At 45.1% G+C, this 17,926-nt stretch overlaps 1 protein-coding gene across 2 annotated transcripts in view; it reads left to right on the top strand.

Moving 5' to 3' along the window:
- The window catches only part of SPMAP2 (sperm microtubule associated protein 2), a 361,513-nt gene that overhangs the window by 34,775 nt on the left and 308,812 nt on the right, over window positions 1-17,926 (top strand). The window lies entirely within an intron of this gene.

The following is a 17,926-nucleotide window of genomic DNA, read 5'->3' as shown; positions in this document are numbered from 1 at the left end:
TCCTCCCTTTTTTTTTATCATCCGCAGTTAAGCCATTGCATCTCTCTATAGCTGACTGAAATTACCTGCTTTGTGCTTCATGTGTGGAGTTTCTATATTCAGAGGTAAAATAATAAAAGGGGGTTGTCCTGTGGAGAAAGTGCAGCATAAAATCAGTTTTTCTTACTATTCAGAAAAGATATTAATGAATTTTTCACAGAGGTGCTGCTGATTATATGGTAATTGCACCCATCAGAAAGAGGCAATTTAGCATGGACCCCTCTATACTCCAGTGTTTTGGGGAACTGGACATTTTGTAGATTATGGAAAAAAAAGAACCATAGCTGTATATATTCAGATTAGTGTAATATCTTACTCAAATACAAAATATTCTGGTATATAAATTGGTTTTATCATAACTTTACCACAAATAGTGCTCTTTAGTAACAGTTCCACCGGTACACAACAAACGGACCATAAGTGACATGCAGCCGCTGGGAAGAAACACAGTTACAGGGAGACGGGGACACTGTGACAGAAACAATATTTCTGTTCCACACTGTACAGGTTCTCATTGTGGCTGGAGACTTTCCCAGGCCGTACCAATGCAGCCGCAGTCAGAACCAGCCAAGTGCGTCTGGCAGCCAATCAGAATGAAAGAGTTTCTACTCTGATTTGCTGCCAGGCTCTACCTGTACTATTGCCAAGATAAGTCTTGTGAGAGAGACCAATGGTAAAATGTAATAGCCTGCTAATTTGTAAAATCTGTGGTTTTCCGGAAAATTACAAATTGCTGTAATAGAGGCCGAGCCTCCCTAAGTTGCTGATCTGATTTCTTCCCTACTCTGAATACAAATCACCAAATATAATAAGTGCTAAGTGAGTACACAAAGGATCTGGTACCAGATGTTCCTAGCAACTGTCCATAGATCCATTGGATGATATAAAAACACTAGGCACCAGATTCAGAGCCCTGTGCAAACTGCACCCAAATTGATGTTTACATAATTGAGCGATTTGTGCTGTTGCGATCGAGATACATGGTATCAGAAATGTGGAAAAATGACGGCATTCCTAGGCAGTGAGTGGGAGGTGGCTAGAAATGCACATTTAAATGGTCCATTCAGTGGGCATGTTACGGGAGTATTGTGGGCATGTCAGTGTAAGCAACTATAACCCTAGAAGCACAGGGGCAGACATAGGCATCCATGGTCAGACAGAGAAACTGCACCTGCCATAGGGCAAATTTCAATGGTGCGACCAATGGTGGCGTAAAATGATGCACCTCTCTGTGTCTCAGTCCTTGCAGATTTGGCCACATGTACACAAGGGAAGGAGTTTGTAGTGATATTTGCAAGTCACAATTATAATTTTTTCTTCTTACCAACTAATAACATGAAACTGTTTGCTGTTGAAAGTTGTAGGTAAAAGAGTAAGGGGAGTGAGAGAAAGACAAAGAGGGTGTCAGAGAGAGATAGGAGGGGGGTGAGGGATAGAGAGAAAGGGGAGAGAATGAGAGGGTATCAGGGAGAAACAGAGAGGAGCGAGTTAGAGAAAGAGGATGTGTGAGAGAGAGAGAGAGTCAAGGTGTCAGAGAGAGAGAGAGGGAGAGGGGGCATCAGGGAGAGAGGGGGGTTAGGGAGAGAGAGAGGGTGTCAGAGTGAGAGAGAGAGGGTATCAGGGAAAGAGACTAAATGAGAGAAAGAGAGAGGGGAGAGTGAGAGAGAGGGAAGGTTTCAGGGAGAGAGAGGGGATAGAGAGGGTGTTACAGAGGGAAAGAGATAGAGAGACAGAAGGAGGAGCAAGAGAGAACAAGAGGATGTCAGGGAGAAATAGAGGGGTGAGAGAGATGAGAGAAAGGGTGTCAGGGAGAGAGAGAGAGGGGAGCAAAAGAGGCAGAGAACTAGAGTGTCAGGTAGAGACAGGGAAGGGATGCAAACAGGAGACAGACAGAGGATGTTGAAGACAGAGACAGGGAGCAGGAGGGGAGCAAGTGAAAGTGCGCCAGGGAGAGAAAGTGGGAGAGACAAACAGAGGGGGCAGGGAGAGAGAGAGGGGAGAGCAAGAGAGGGAGGGACAAAGAGGGTATCAGGAAGAGAGAGAGAGGGTGTCAAAGTGAAATAGAGTGAGGGTGTCAGGGAAAAAGAGGGAATGAGAGAAAGAGAGAAGACAGAGAGAGAGCGGTTGTCAGAGAAAGAGGGAAGTGAGAGAGTGTGCCAGGGAGAGTAAGAGAGAGAGATAAAGATAGGGGTTCAGGTAGAGAGAAGGGAGCAAGAGAGGTAGGGAGGGAGAGAGAGCGGGAGTCAGCTGGAGACAGAAAGAGGGTGTCAAAGCCAGAGATAAAGAGGGTGTCAGAGAAAGAGAGGAAATGAGAGAAAGAGAGAGGGGACAGCAAAAGAGAGAGTGCAGTTGTCAGAGAGAGAGAGAAAGAGGGCAGTGAGAGAGGAAAAGAGAGGGTTAGAGAGACAGAGAGAGAGGAGCAAGAGAGAGAGAGGGTGTTTGGGAGAAAGAGGGATGTAAGAGGGGAGAGAGATAGAGAGGGTGGCAGGGGGAGAGGAGAGAGTAGCAAGAGAGGGAGAGAGACAGAGTGTCAGAGAGAGAGGCAGAGGGAGGGGGAGCGAGTATAAGAGAGACATGGGGTGTCAGAGAGAGAGAGACAGAGACAAGAGACAGGAAGAGAGAGAGGAGCAAGAAAGAGATTGTGTTGAAGAGAGAGGGGAGAATCAGTGAGAGGGAAGGGGAGCAAGAGGGAGAGAGCGTGTCAGCATAGGTGTAGGAACGGGTAGTAAAGTGGGCGACTCTCCCACCACAAAATATTTGAGAGGTGCCAGACAGTGTAGCGGTGCGGCCATCATCTTGGCTTATCAAGGGCAGTGTCAGGATGGAGATAATCCTCTTTCCGGCACCCCCCACCCCCCACCCCCATGGCCCTTCTCCTGGCTCTCACCCTGCTCCAGCCACTAGATTGTGTGGTTATTTACTGTGGGTTGGCCACTCCTCTGGGACCAGCCTTGTGCCCTTCTCACTTCCCAATTCATATGCCCCCCCCCCCACTACACCCTCAGCACCCCTTAAATCTTTCTCTCCCACCTCTCACAGCAGCCACCCCCCAAGATAGATAGGTAGAAAGAGATGTCTATATAAAGAGCTATATTTCTGTCAGGTAAGTGGTTTGGCAGGGTAAGTTCAGCAATTTGGGAGCACCAAAATGAAATTATATCTTGATCCCTCCAATCTAAAAATGTTGTGGCGCCCATGCATGTCAGGAAGAGAAAGAGGGAGAGACAAAGAGAGGGAGGGAAAGAGAGAGAGATATAAAGAGAGAAACAGAAGGGGAGAAAGAGATAGAGGGATAGCGAGAAAGGGGAGCAATAGAGATGGCAGGGAAGTGTCAGGAAGAGAAAGAGGGAGAGACAAAGAGGGAGAAGGAGAGAGGGGTTGTTAGGGAGAGAGAGAGGAGAGAGACAGAGAGAGGCAGGAGGAGCAAGTGGGAGAAAGAAAGAGGATGTCAGGGAGAGAGATCATATCAAGGAGAGAGAGAGGGGAGGTAGGTAGAGAGGAAGAGAGAGTGTCAGGGAGCGAGTGAGGGTGAGCCAGCGGGAGAGACATGACTTGTTACAGCCTAACTACAGCACAGGTCTCTGATGGGGTGGGCACTTGACAGCATTAAGCTCCACCCCCTTTACCTCACAGACCTCCCCAAAAGATCCCTTATACAGTAGATGATGGCAGCTACAAATGTACATGAAAGTGAGCGCCTTTGTTGGGGCTGGATCCTGTAATATCTATAGGCTATGTGATACAGTAGCTTAATGGAATATTGAGATCTGAAATAATTTGTGACCTCTTACAGTAACTTGCAAGTTACAAGTGCGCTGATTGTGATTTAAGTTATGGAGGACATATTGTCTGATAAAATATCTGTCAGGCCAATAGACAGTTTATCCGATATCCTGACACCCACCAGATATCGTCACCATAAATAAAGAGATATCTAACCATGATATCGGTGTTCATCGCCTGGAAAATAGACATTTCCCCATTCCACCCCTGTGCAGTCGCTCAAACAGGGGCAGCATACACTGCCCAATGCAGTCGACTCACAAAGGATCAGATCAATCAGATAAGCGATTTTGGCATGTCCAACAGACTGATATGGTCTATGAATAATTTGTTGTACACACTACTTGATTATCGGTCCAATCTGTTGATAATTAGTCATGGGACCGATAATTGTATTATGTATTCCCAGCATTAGTGATGAGCATTTTTCTGACAAGCAAGCTAAAGGTGATTACTGGTACTGTAGATTGGAATCAGGAGAGCCTGGTTCCTGACACAACAGAAAATGTGTTATTACAAAGGTGATGCTGGGAATGTGTTATTGCAGGCATTTATCAGGTCAGGTGGCTCCCTATGTAATGTGACACCCACATACTGTACTGTACATATGATGTCTGTGCCACCTCTGATGAGTACTATCTCACTCACTAATCAATTACTTCACACATTTGCTCTTCCATTTGTCATATGTGTCAGTTGAGCCATGAAACGGGCAAATGTCTTAATGCAGAAAGAGGAGATGACAAACTTTTGAACAGAAAACCGTTGTTCAGCCAGGCCATGCAATGCAAAGAAAGACCAATCATTTGCCATTTTGCAACAAATTGCCTTATACCCCTTTTCCACTAGCTCAAAAAACACGGGTAAATGCACGGGGCGCGGTAAGCTGTGCAGTGTAAACGGAAGTCATGTCGATGCGAGACGGCTCCCGTTCACAGTGTATGGAAGGGAGGCGCTGGGAGATCATGTGATCTCCCAGGGCCGCCAGCAGCGTCACCAACCCGACAATACGCCGGGTTGGCGAGTGTAGTGGGAAAGGGGGCTGAGCACGGGCCGCAGCCGGGTAGCTCCCGTGTCAGGCTCCCAGCTGCGACCCGTGCTTCTAGGTGGAAAAGGGGTAATATTTATACTATGGGGGTGATTCAAACCTGATCACTGCTGTGCATTTTCCATCAGCCTGTTCTCATCGCACTGTAGGAGTAAGTCTGCACACAGACTGCACACAGTGGAAAAATCATTCAATAGTGAGTGAGGTGCGAACGGATTTGCAGCTGTCTGCTGACTGACGGATTTTTAGCAGCACGGCGTACACATGCAATCGCACACTTGCGCTGCAAATATACACTCCCCTTGGGCAGGAATTTTAGCAGCCCAGCGACCAGGGCCAGTATTTACTAAAAATCCGAGTTTTGCCGATTTGTGTTTTTTTTTCTAAGTCCCAATCCGGGAACTCACTAAGCAGAAAACTCGGCAGTATCTGGTCTATTTGTAATGGTTTGATTGGCAAAGTTCAGAAATACGAATGAATAGACCATCGGTCAAACGCGGCTGTTATTTCATACAATACGGGCATTCACTATTCATTCGTATTTGGGTGTTAGTCTCTGAGTGCTCAAGTGCGGGTCTGTTTTTTTTCGATTCGTTAAAAAAAGCAGCAAAAAAATAGACCTGCTGTTTCCAGTCGAGTTTGGATAACCATGCACGGATCAGTGAGATCTGTGCATGGTTATCTATGGGAAAGGGTCTGTTTAGTGTAAAAACATTTAAAAAAATTGCGCGGGGTCCCCCCTCCTAAGCATAACCAGCCTCGGGCTCTTTGAGCCGGTCCTGGTTGACAAAATATGGGCAAAAAAATGACAGGGGTTCCCACATATTTCATCAACCAGCACCGGGCTCTGCGCCTGGTCCTGGTTCCAAAAGTACGGGGGACAAAAAGCGTAGGGGTCTCCCGTATTTTTGAAACCAGCACACGGCAGAGATATAATGTTGCGCCTATGCGCTCCATTGTAGCCAATGGTGGGAACTTTGCGGTCAGCGGTGAGGTTACTTTCGGTCAACCGCTGACCGCAAAGTTCCCACCATTTTCTACAATGGAGCGCATAGGCGCAACATTGTATCTCTGCCGTGTGCTGCCTCACAGACACTACAGGAGCACACAGCCAATCAGGAGAGTGCCACGACGTGGCGCTCCCTGATTGGCTGAAGGGACCCTCTTTGACAGGAGTCAGGGGGGGTCCTGGCAGTCAGGGAAAGGGGTCCCATATGTAAACATGGGATTTCTTTCAGTGCGTGGTCGGGTTTCCGTTTTTTTGTTTTGCCAAGTACGTGGATTATACTTTGGACACAATCTACACTGGATTATGTGAGTATAATTTTTTTCACAGGTCCCCCAAGGATTCTACATGGAGAAGAGGACCGAGCCTCGTGTGAACATAGGTAAGTATGTATGTTTGGAGGTGTGCATGTATGTAATAAACTTATACTTTCACGGTGTGTGTGTCCTGTTTTTTGGGGGGTATTTTTTTAGTAGTAGTACTACAGGTACCAGCGGGCCAGGTTTTCCACCGCATGCTGGTACTTGTGGTTCTCCAAGTACCAGCTTGCGGGGGAGGCTTGCTGGGACTTGTAGTACTGCTACTAAAACAATATTCACATTTTTTACACATGGCTATCAGCCCCCCATCCGCTGCCCTTGGATGGGGGGGACAGCCTCGGGCTTCACCCCTGGCCCTTGGGTGGCTGGAGGGGGGGACCCCTTGATTTAAGGGGTTCCCACTCCTCCAGGGTACCCCGGCCAGGGGTGACTAGTTGGGTATGTAATGCCAGGGCCGCAGGGACCAGTATAAAAGTGTCCCCCGGCTGTGGCATTATGTACCTGGCTAGTGGAGCCCGGTGCTGGTTTCAAAAATACGGGGGACCCCTACGCTTTTTGTCCCCCGTATTTTTGGAACCAGGACCAGGCGCAGAGCCTGGTGCTGGTTGATGAAATATGGGGGATCCCCTGTCATTTTTTTCCCATATTTTGTCAATCAGGACCGGCTCAAAGAGCCCGAGGCTGGTTGTGCTTAGGAGGGGGGACCCCACGCAATTTTTTTCTGATTTTTAACGACTTTAAACACCTTTTTAAGGTACACAATGAAGCCCTGCACGGATCTCACAGATCCGGCCGGGATTACTTGTGTTTTGTCAGGCAGTGTTTTACTCATCACTCCCGTAAAACACTGCCTAACATTACGAATCACATCGACATCGGAAAATACGAATTGGGAAAAGTCGGGAGCTTAGTGAATGATCGTATCAGGATTCAAAAAGTTGCAGTAAAATGCACCCGATACCATTCGAGTTCAAACACCCTTCAAACCGGCAAAAACACAAATCTTTGTAAATATACCCCCAGGTCTGAATCACCCCCTATATATGTTAAGTCTTCACAGCTGATTAAAAAGCAAATTGGGAAATGCACCAGGTATAAAATATGAACAAGTCTAAAAATACTTTATTCAAGGTGAAATTCCTTACTCTATTACAATGGTGCTCAACTCGTGTCCTCAGGTGCTCCCAACAGGTCATGTTTTCAGGATTTCTGCCTGTAGAAGCAAGTGGGATATTTACTGCCACAGCAAAATAGATTAACTCACCTGAGCATGAGTAAAGAAATCCAGAAAACATGACTTGTCAGGGGTACTTTGGTATTGGCGTTGAGTCCATCTTTTCTATTACTTTATGTTTAAAATACAAGTATAATAACACATACCTCCCAACTGTCCAGATTCCAGCAGGACAGTCTCGCTATTTGGACACTGACCTGCTGTCCCACCCACGAGCGGGGGGCAGGTCGGGGGAGATTGTGATAACCGCTGGTCTGCTCTGCAAAGCAGCCGTTGGTCACTGAATAGATGCCGTGCACATGCGCACATCATCCAACAGTGCAAGGAGATGAGCCGGTGGATGCCCAGCTGCTCAGGGAGCACTGGGCATGCCCCCAAAAAGATGAAGATAAGGGTCATGCGGTGAGCCCCCTCCTCCCGAGGCCCAACCCCCTTTTCGGTCATGGGCGCACCTCCGGCATGCCAGGTCCTGCTTTGGAGTCTTAAGAAGTTGGGTGGAATGATATCATAACATGGCAAGAATAAGATTACAGCACTATTCTCCTATGGGGCTGGGACTTAAATGTGCATGTACACAGTACTAGAGTCATCATTCCCTGCATGGAGCTGTTAATCTCATCAAATATATTTGGCAAATGTATTAGCCAAATAAACCAGCACATCTATACAGTCTACTTTTTAAAATATTTCTGACCAATTTGTTTTTGTTTGTTTTTTTGCGACATTTGGTAAGCTTATTAAATGTCCAACACACTCATCGGTATTCTGCTCCTCAACAACTAAAATAAATGGTGCAATATGCAATATGAGCTGTCTGTGTACGGCTAGCTCCATCTTACCACATAATGTAGACAACATTTGAAAATGAAACCATTCACCATTACCTAACTCACAATTATATATGAATTCTGTTCAGGTCACTTTACATTTTTTTTTTAGCAACACTTTCTCTGTAAATGAAAATAGTGCATTGACTTAAGAATGAATGGATTGATTGATTGATTGCGGGCTGCGAATAGTCGCAGCCTGGCACGCCATGCAGCATGCCGTATTGCAGAGATAAGCATGGCCTGTCATTGCTGCAGCACCATTAGTACATACACCTACACAAAGCTTTAAATACACATTTACCAATGATGTAGTCACTCACAGCCTTGAACACTTACTTCAGAACTAGCTACTGTATGTTTGTTGGTAGGGAAGCTAAAATACTTTCCTTAAAACCATCATTTCTCATACGTCCTAGAGGATGCTGGGGTCACATCAAGAACCATGGGGTATAGATGGGATCCGCAGGAGACATGGGCACTTTAAGACTTTCAAAGGGTGTGAACTGGCTCCTCCCCCTATGCCCCTCCTCCAGACTCCAGTTTAGAATCTGTGCCCAGTGAGACTGGATGCACTCTGAGGAGCTCTACTGAGTTTCTCTGAAAAAAACTTATGTTAGGTTATTTATTTTCAGGGAGTACTGCGGGCAACAGATTCCCTGCTTCGTGGGACTTAGGGGAGAGAAGTCAAACCTACTTCTGTGAGTTTAAAGGCTCTGCTTCTTTGGCTACAGGACACCATTAGCTCCTGAGGGTCTGATCGCTAGGTACGCCTAGATGCTCGTTCCCAGAGCCCGCCGTCACCCCCCTTGCAGAGCCAGAAGTCAGAAGACAGGTGAGTAGAAGAAGAAAAGAAGACTTCAGGGACGGCTTCTGAGATACCGCAGCGCTCACACGCTGCGCGCCATGCTCCCACACACAGCAGCACTACAGGGTGCAGGGGCGCGGGGGGCACCCTGGGCAGCATATATGACCTCTATAAGTAACTGGCAAGAGCGGACATAGTGCCAGGGCACTGTCTGGACCCCCGCCAGTATAAAAATTTATTTGAAAAGAGCGGGTCTGAAGCGCGCCATTACGGGGGCAGAGCTCAGCCCTCACAGCACACAGCCCGGTGCCATTTTCTCTACACAAGGCTGCAGAGATGCTGGTCCTTCCTCACACTGCTGCATAAGTATCATTGTGAAAAATGTGTGGGGGGGGAGGGCACAGTTATTTTTGTGCGTTATATGTTAATTATAAAAGCGCTGCAGGTCTGGGGAATTTTATGTGGTGTTTCAGACAGGGATTGAGCCCTGGGGTGTGAGCTGGCAATAACTCCCTCTGTGTCTCTCTGACAGGCTTTACTGTGGGTCTGTCCCCTATAGGCCCAGTGTGTCTGTGTCTGTTGGGTGCACGTGTGTCGGCATGTCTGAGGCGGAGTACTCTTCCCAGGAGGAGACTATGTTAGGGACACAAACGGCAGTGGGAGTGACCCTGTCGGCACTGCCGACACCTGATTGGGTGAATGTTTTGAGTGCTTTGAATGCTAATGTGGCTCTGATAAATAAGAGATTGGATAAATCTGAGTCTCAGAACCAGGCATGGAAGAAATCCGTAGAGGATGTGTTGTTACAAGTCCAGACCCTCTCGGGGTCACAAAAACTTTCATTTGCCCAGCTGGCAGACACGGATACCGACACGGACACTTACTCAAGTGTCGACTATAGTGATGCCAGATTAGATCCAAAACTGTCAAAGAGCATTCAGTACATGATTGTGGCAATAAAAGACGTATTACATATCACTGAGGACCCTACTGTTCCTGACACTAGGTCTGTATGTATAAAGGAAAGAAACCTGAGGGAACGTTTCCTCCCTCTCATGAACTGAACATGCTTTGTGAAAAGATTTGGGAAAATCCTGACAAAAAGTTTCAGATTCCCAAAAGGATTCCAGTGACGTATCCGTTTCCCTCTGGGGATAGGGAAAAATGGGAGTCACCCCCTATTGTGGACAAAGCTCTATCACGGCTGTCCAAAAAGGTGGCTCTTCCGTCCCCTGACACGGCAGCCCTAAAGGAAAATACATTGAAATCCATTTATGTCACCACGGGTACGCTACTCAGACCAGCCATTGCATCTGCGTGGGTGAGTAGTGCTATCGAAAAATGGGCAGATAACTTGTCATCAGAAATAGATACCCTGGATAGGGATAGCATTCTTTTGACACTAGGTTATATCAGGGACGCTGCAGTCTACCTAAAGGAAGCTGCGAGGGATATTGGCCTCTTGGGATCAAGGGCCAATGCCATGGCAGTCTCAGCTAGGAGAGCATTGTGGATTCATCAATGGAATGCTGATGCTGACTCTAAGAAAACTATGGAGTCTCTACCGTATAAAGGTGGTGTATTGTTTGGTGACGGCCTCGCTGATTTTGTATCTATGGCTACCGCGGGTAAGTCATCATTTTTACCTTATGTGCCTGCACCACAAAAGAAAGCACACCACTATCAGATGCAGTCCTTTCGGCTCAGTAAATACAGAAAAGGCAGAGGGTCTTCCTTCCTTGCTACTAGAGGAAAGGGAAAAGGTAAACGATCACCGGCCGTGGCCGGTTCTCAGGAGCAGAAGTCCTCCCCGGCTTCTGCCAAATCCACCGCATGACGCTGGGGCTCCTCTGCGGGAGTCCGCACCGGTGGGGGCACGTCTCAGGCTCTTCAGTCAGTTCTGGGCTCGTTCGGCCCTGGACCCATGGGTTTTAGAAATAGTGTCCCAGGGGTACTACAAACTGGAGTTTCAAGACGTTCCCCCTCACTGATTTTTCAAATCGGCCTTACCAGCTTCTCTTCCGGTCATGGAGGTGGTATGCGCCGCAATACAAAAATTGTGTCACAATAAAGTCATTGTCAGGGTTCCCCCGTCACAACAGGGAGAAGGCTTTTATTCGAGCCTGTTCGTGGTCCCGAAGCCAGACGGCTCAGCCAGACCAATCCTGAACCTCAAATCCCTCAATTTCTACCTAAGAAAATTCAAATTCAAGATGGAATCTCTCTGGGCAGTGATCTCTAGTCTGGAGGAGGAGGATTTTATGGTGTCGGTAGACATAAAGGATGCCTACTTACATTTTCCCATTTATCCTCCACATCAGGCTTACCTGAGGTTTGCAATTCAGGATTGTCATTACCAATTTCAGACGTTGCCGTTTGGTCTGTCCACGAATCCGAGGGTTTTCACCAAAGTAATGGCCGAAATGATGGTTCTCCTGCGCAAGCAAGGAGTCATAATTATCCCATCTTTGGGGAATTCCTCAAATAGACATGATGGCGTCTCACCTCAACAAGAAACTTCAGAGATATTGTTCCAGGTCGAGAGACCCTCAAGCAATAGCAGTGGATGCCCTAGTGACACCGTGGGTGTTTCAGTCGGTGTATGTGTTTTCTCCGCTTCCACTCTTTCCAAAAGTGATAAAGATCATAAGAAGAACAAAAGTTCAAGCGATCCTCATTGTTCCAGACTGGCCAAGGAGGGCTTGGTATCCAGATCTTCAGGAATTACTCATAGGAGATCCCTGGCCTCTTCCTCTGAGGGAGGATCTGTTACAGCAGGGGCCATGCGTGTTCCAAGACTTACCGCAACTTCATTTGACGGCTTGGCGGTTGAACGCCGGATCCTAGCCCGAAAGGGTATTCCCAAGCAAGTCATCCCCACTCTTATTTAGGCCAGGAAAGGAGTAATGTTTAAACATTACCACCGTATTTGGAGAAAATACGAGTCTTGGTGTGAATCTAGGAAGACTCCTACGGAAGAATTTCAGTTAGGACGTTTTCTCCATTTTCTACAAGCTGGTGGGGATGCGGGCCTAAAGTTGGGCTCAATTAAGGTACAAATTTCGGACTTATCGGTTTTCTTCCAAAAACAATTGGCCTCCCTTCCAGAAGTTCAGACTTTCGTGAAAGGCCTGTTGCACATCCAACCTCCCTTTGTGCCCCCAGTGGCACCGTGGAATCTTAACGTGGTGTTGCAATTCCTTCAATCTCATTGGTTTGAACCTTTACAGAAGGTAGAGTTGAAATTCCTCACTTGGAAAGTGGTCATGCTGTTGGCCTTGGCATCCGCAAGGCGGGTGTCTGAATTAGCAGCCTTGTCTCACAAGAGCCCTTATTTGATCTTCCATGAAGATAGAGCAGAGTTGAGGACTCGTCAGCAATTTCTGTCAAAAGTGGTTTCGTCGTTCCACTTGAACCAACCTATTGTGGTGCCAGTGGCTACTGACGCCTTGCTGGAATCGAAGTTTCTCAATGTAGTCAGCGCTTTGAAAATTTATGTCGCCAGAACAGCTCAGTTTAGGAAAACGGAGGCTCTGTTTGTCCTGTATGCTCACAACAAGATTGGGGCTCCTGCTTCCAAGCAGACTATTGCGTGCTGGCAGAGCCGGCCCTAACCAATATGATGCCCTAGGCAAGATTTTGTCTGGTGCCCCCTAGCACCACCGCTGGTTCCGCCTCTGACCTTGCACCTCTTTTCCAGCACAATCACCCCTCACCCATAGCAGTCCTTGTTTTGGTGTTTGTACCCCCTATATTTTAAATAGGAACAGTTCGCATATTTGGTGCAAAGCCCAAAAAGGGTTGTGTTTTTGCTGGCAAGGGGCATGGCCACACAATAGTAACCCCAATTCCAATAACGCCACACAGTACTGCAACTTTATTCACATTTTATCATGCGATAGTGTCTATAATTCATATTACATCCCACAGTAGTATCACTTTACCTTATAAATGTTACTCCTCACAGTAGAGTTCCTTATTCATATTACATCACACTGAATTGCTCCTTATTCACATTACACCACACCCTATTGCTCTTTAGTCACAGTAGACGACACAGTAGTGCCCTTTCTATACGCAACGCCACATAGTAGAGCACCTTATACACATAATGCCACACATTAGTAATGCATTTATACACAATTCCACACAGTAATGCCCCTTACACATGAGACACATTAATGACCATATAAACATAATGCGCCTTACACATTATGACAACCTATATTAATGCCCTTTTATACATAATGTCCCTTACACATATGCCGCATATTATTAATGCCCTTATACACATAATGACACACATAGTGCCCCCTACACATTTGCTGCACATTATTAGTGCCCTTATACATAATGACACACATACAGTAGTACCCTGTTACACATATGCCGCACATTATTAATGCCCTTATACACATAATGACACACATAGTGCCCCTTTACACATATGTTGCTCATTATTAATGCATTTTTACATGACACACATAATGCTCCTTCCACATATTCCGAAAACTACTGCAAAACCAACCCACTCACATATGATAAAGGTGAACCCAGGACAGGGCACCCCTCGCTGATCCAAGCTCAAGCACACACTCAATCGGTCAGCATCAGGTTCATTCATGGCTGCAGCCAGTTACCAGTTAAATAGAGTGAAGTAGGAAATAGCAGAAACAGAAGCAGATGCAGAAGCCGCCTTTATTTCCTGAAAACAGCATATTATAAAGGAATACATATTTGCATACAGTGTCGTAATTTCCTTACACAAAGCTTAATCCTATTGGTTAATAAAACTCCTATCTTATACGTAATATATTTGCCAACGCCTATATTTTTTATACTGTATGTGCTTTTAAAAGGGTTAGTTAGGGGAATTTTGCTAACAGTGAGACATGCTATGTCTAGTTATGTTTATCACACCTCCCATACCGCAAACTACTGGACACCTGTGAAGCCTATATGTCTAGCTGCTGACATTTACATTTTACTCAGAAAAGTAATAAAAATAGATCATAAGAAGGTTTCAATATAGTTCACTCAAAGTGCAACGCCTTGCAGTTCTTTCCTATATCAACTCTGATCTGATAAACAATTATAAACAGCTTAGCAATATGGAGTCTATGAACAAAGATGGTTTCCATCTTTATCAATTTCCCCTCTTTGTTTACAATTTTTACCTCTATTTTACCCTTCCTTTACCTGGTCATTGATTCTATAGGGACACCTACTTTCACGACTGGTGTACCATAAGGGCACTCCAGGCATGGGCTAATCCATTCAACATCCCTATGCTCGGGCAGAACCAATGTTCCCTATTCTCTTATCCCTAACCACAAGAGAAAGTTCATAAAACAGAGGAGTCTTTTGAGGATGGAATCATTATAATGTTCATAGTCCTTGCTCAATAGTCCTTGAAAGTCTTTTTGACTCAATATTGTGACAGCAAATTAGATTACGTCATCATAACAGTAGGGACAGCTGGAAGCTTCTGTGTATCTGGTATGGCAGGTCTCACAGTAGAAGAATGTGGAATTGTATATTATAGTTCCTCCAATAAGTTTCATATAAATTGGTTGTGGTTTAGCAGTTTCAGCAATGCCTTAGGTATAAAAACATTTTAGTGTCAGTATCCACATAATAAGCCTTAACATATGCAATTAATAGCAAAACAAGTTCCTTAGCAACAATAGATAATATTTCTGAAAAGCAATTGGTTGTATGGTGTTTATAAAACCAAGAAAAGAAAGAATCTGGAAATACACTGGTATAATTATGATTAGTAGCGAACTGATTTTTCAATTGTATTACTTGATTCATCTTTTCATCAATAATATCTTCTGGGCTAGTATAATTTATTAAATAAGTTCAACATTTTACTTCATACATGGTCTGCAAAGTGACATACTAGCCTGCAGATACAGTAAACAATTGGTGACAACTGTTTATATTGGTTCTGTTTTACATTTAATGACTAGCATCTTTCATGCCTGTTTGTCTTTACCTGGATAATTGTTGATATCCTATGTGTATTCCCTTTTGTTCTGTTATTTTTGGCATAGTTACTGATTATTGCACTATCACTTAACTTCTCATATAAGTAAGGTTCAATCATTACTGTTTATATAAGAATAACCATGCTAACAAGAAGAACTAACTAACACATTATACATCCCCCAGACCCTTATATGGCCTGGGGCCTCTTAAATTGTATCTATATATTTTGATTATGTATCGTGATTGGATAATACTTCCTTTGTCACTTTCTTGCAATGAGATGCGTCTTTTCACGAGTCTCTTCCACTCAACGTGACTGAAGTGGCGGTAGTCAACAGAACTTAAAACGGTCCTTTGAATCTGGGTTCAAGAGACTTTCTCTTTCTTAGTGACCACCCAATCACCTTGCTTTAGTTCATGTGAGTCTTGGGAACAGTTGGCATCTGGAATAGAATTAAAAACTTTGCCGTGCAATTTGGTTAGTTGCTGTTATATATGCATTACATAATAAGTTAAGTTACCATGCTCATGTTGCCGTTGCTGTGGAAAATAACAGCCTGTCCTAGCAACAATACTAAAATAAGATTTCATATGGTATTAACCCATGCTTTTCACTTGAAGTATTTGTGAGAACAAAGCAATGGGTAAACCTTCTAGCCATGTTTTGCCTGTTTCTGTAACTTATTTTTATAGCTTTAGTTTTAAGGTAATAGATACGTTTTTCTACATGTTTACTACTTTGCCTATAGGGAGTGTAAAAGGCCTGAGTACAGAGCCGGCCTTAGCTATAGGCAGGCTAGGCATTTGCCTAGGGCATCCAAGCATGTCTAGGGGCATCCAAGCATGTCCCTGCAGTATCTCATGCTGGGAGGGACAGTCCGCAAACTAACTGTTACTTTCCAAATGTTTTCAATCAGTACTTGTATACACTGCTGTTCACATTTGTCAAAAAAAATGCACACTGCGCCTTAAACTTCCTCCGACATGCTTGAATGCCCCTGACTTGTGAGAGTTCAGACAGACAGCAGAAGCCAAGTAAATGCAATTCCTGGACTTGTGACATTTTTACTGACTATATAAGGTTATTACTGGATGGCTTCTTATCATAACACATGTGTATTGTGGAAGACTGCACCACATAAATCTGACATCACCTATACTGCATGTGCACATTGGGGAGGGGGACCCTGCTATTCTGTGTCCCTTATCCCTGTGCAAACCCCAGGTGTCTGCAGGGACATAACATAGGCAGTGTTCTCCCCACACTTTATTTCCTAGTCAGTCCATACCGTAAAATTCCCCTGCCATCTAGCACTGTAACGTGGTCAGTAAGTTGCGTTGTGCTATTTCTATATGAAACATCAGTGCAGCATGACTTTCGGACACATCAGACTGGAGGGCAGAGCATTTAGCTCCCACAGTATAAAGTAAAGTGCATGCAGTTAACGGGAGTAACAGACACCAGCAAACACACTGAATAGTGAAGAGAATGGACAGTTTCTACATGTTTGATACTGATCTTTTTGTATAACCAGCAAGTGTGGCAGTATCTGTGGCAGTATATGTGTATTATGGGCATTACTAATGTGGGGCATATGTGTAAGGTGCATTACTGTGTGGCATTATGTGTATTATGGGCATTACTAATGTGGGGCATATGTGTAAGGTGCATTACTGTGTGGCATTATGTGTATTATGGGCATTACTAATGTGGGGCATATGTGTAAGGTTCCTTTACTGTGTGGAATTATATGTATTATGGTCATTACTGTGTGGCATTGTGCAGAGTTGAACTGGCCCACAGGGTAACCCCCCGGTGGGCCCCACTACCTGAGCGTTGCAGGTATAGATGCAGAACTAGCGGCGGAGCTAGGGGGCACCAGACAAAATTTTGCCTAGGGCATCAAATTGGCTAGGGCCGGCTCTGCCTGAGTAACACCTAAATCTGACAGAATTTTGCCTAATACTTCTCCTGTGAAATGGGTACCTCTGTTGCTTTCAATAACTTAAGGTACTCCATATCTACATATTACTTCTTGCATTAACTTCTTTACAACTGTTTTTGGCGTTTGCTGCTCTACAAGGCCAAGCTTCAACCCAATTTGAGAATAGGTCTTTGCACACAAGTACATTTTCATACCCAGAACATTTAGGTAACTGGATAAAGTCTATTTGTAATCTCTGAAAGGGGTAGCAAGTTTGTGGGGTACTTTTTGCTGGTACCTTTACAACCTTTCCTGGGTTATGTAAAGCACAAGCTACACACCCTGCAACATAAGCCTGTGCTGCTTGTGTGAAACCTGGTGCTACCCAATGCTGGTTTAAAATCCTCACCATTGCATCTCTGGATTGGTGCGTTTTTCCATGCAATATTTGTGCTAAGACTGGGTAAAGTGAGCGTGGTAAACAGATATGGTTCTCCACCATCCACCTGTCACCGTGTATTCGCCCACCTAATTTTTCCCAATCCTTTTTCTCCTTGCCTAAGGCCTGTGCTTGTAATTTGCACAATAACTGTAAGTCTAATGACTCTGGTGTGACAGTTAACATCACCTGAGTGTCTGGCAGAGGCTGGACTGCTGCAGCTTTTGCAGCCTGATCAGCTAGAGCGTTTCCTCTGACCTCTGCAGTATCCTCTTTAGTGTGCGCTTTGACCTTTATAACTGCTAATTTCTTTGGCAATTGAAAGGCAGCAAATAATGCCCTAATACAGTCTGCATGTTTTATTGGTTTTCCTGAAGAACCTATAAAATCTCTGCTCTTCCAGATAACTGCATAGTCATGGGCAATACCAAAGCATTACATTGAGTCTGTATAAATGTTAACTGTTTGACCTTCAGCATAAATACAGGCTGCCATCAGTGCCC

Source organism: Pseudophryne corroboree, chromosome 1, assembly GCF_028390025.1.
Source record: "Pseudophryne corroboree isolate aPseCor3 chromosome 1, aPseCor3.hap2, whole genome shotgun sequence".
NCBI lineage: Eukaryota > Metazoa > Chordata > Amphibia > Anura > Myobatrachidae > Pseudophryne > Pseudophryne corroboree.
Note: the sequence above shows the minus strand (reverse complement) of the source record. Positions and strands in the feature narration are given on the sequence as shown.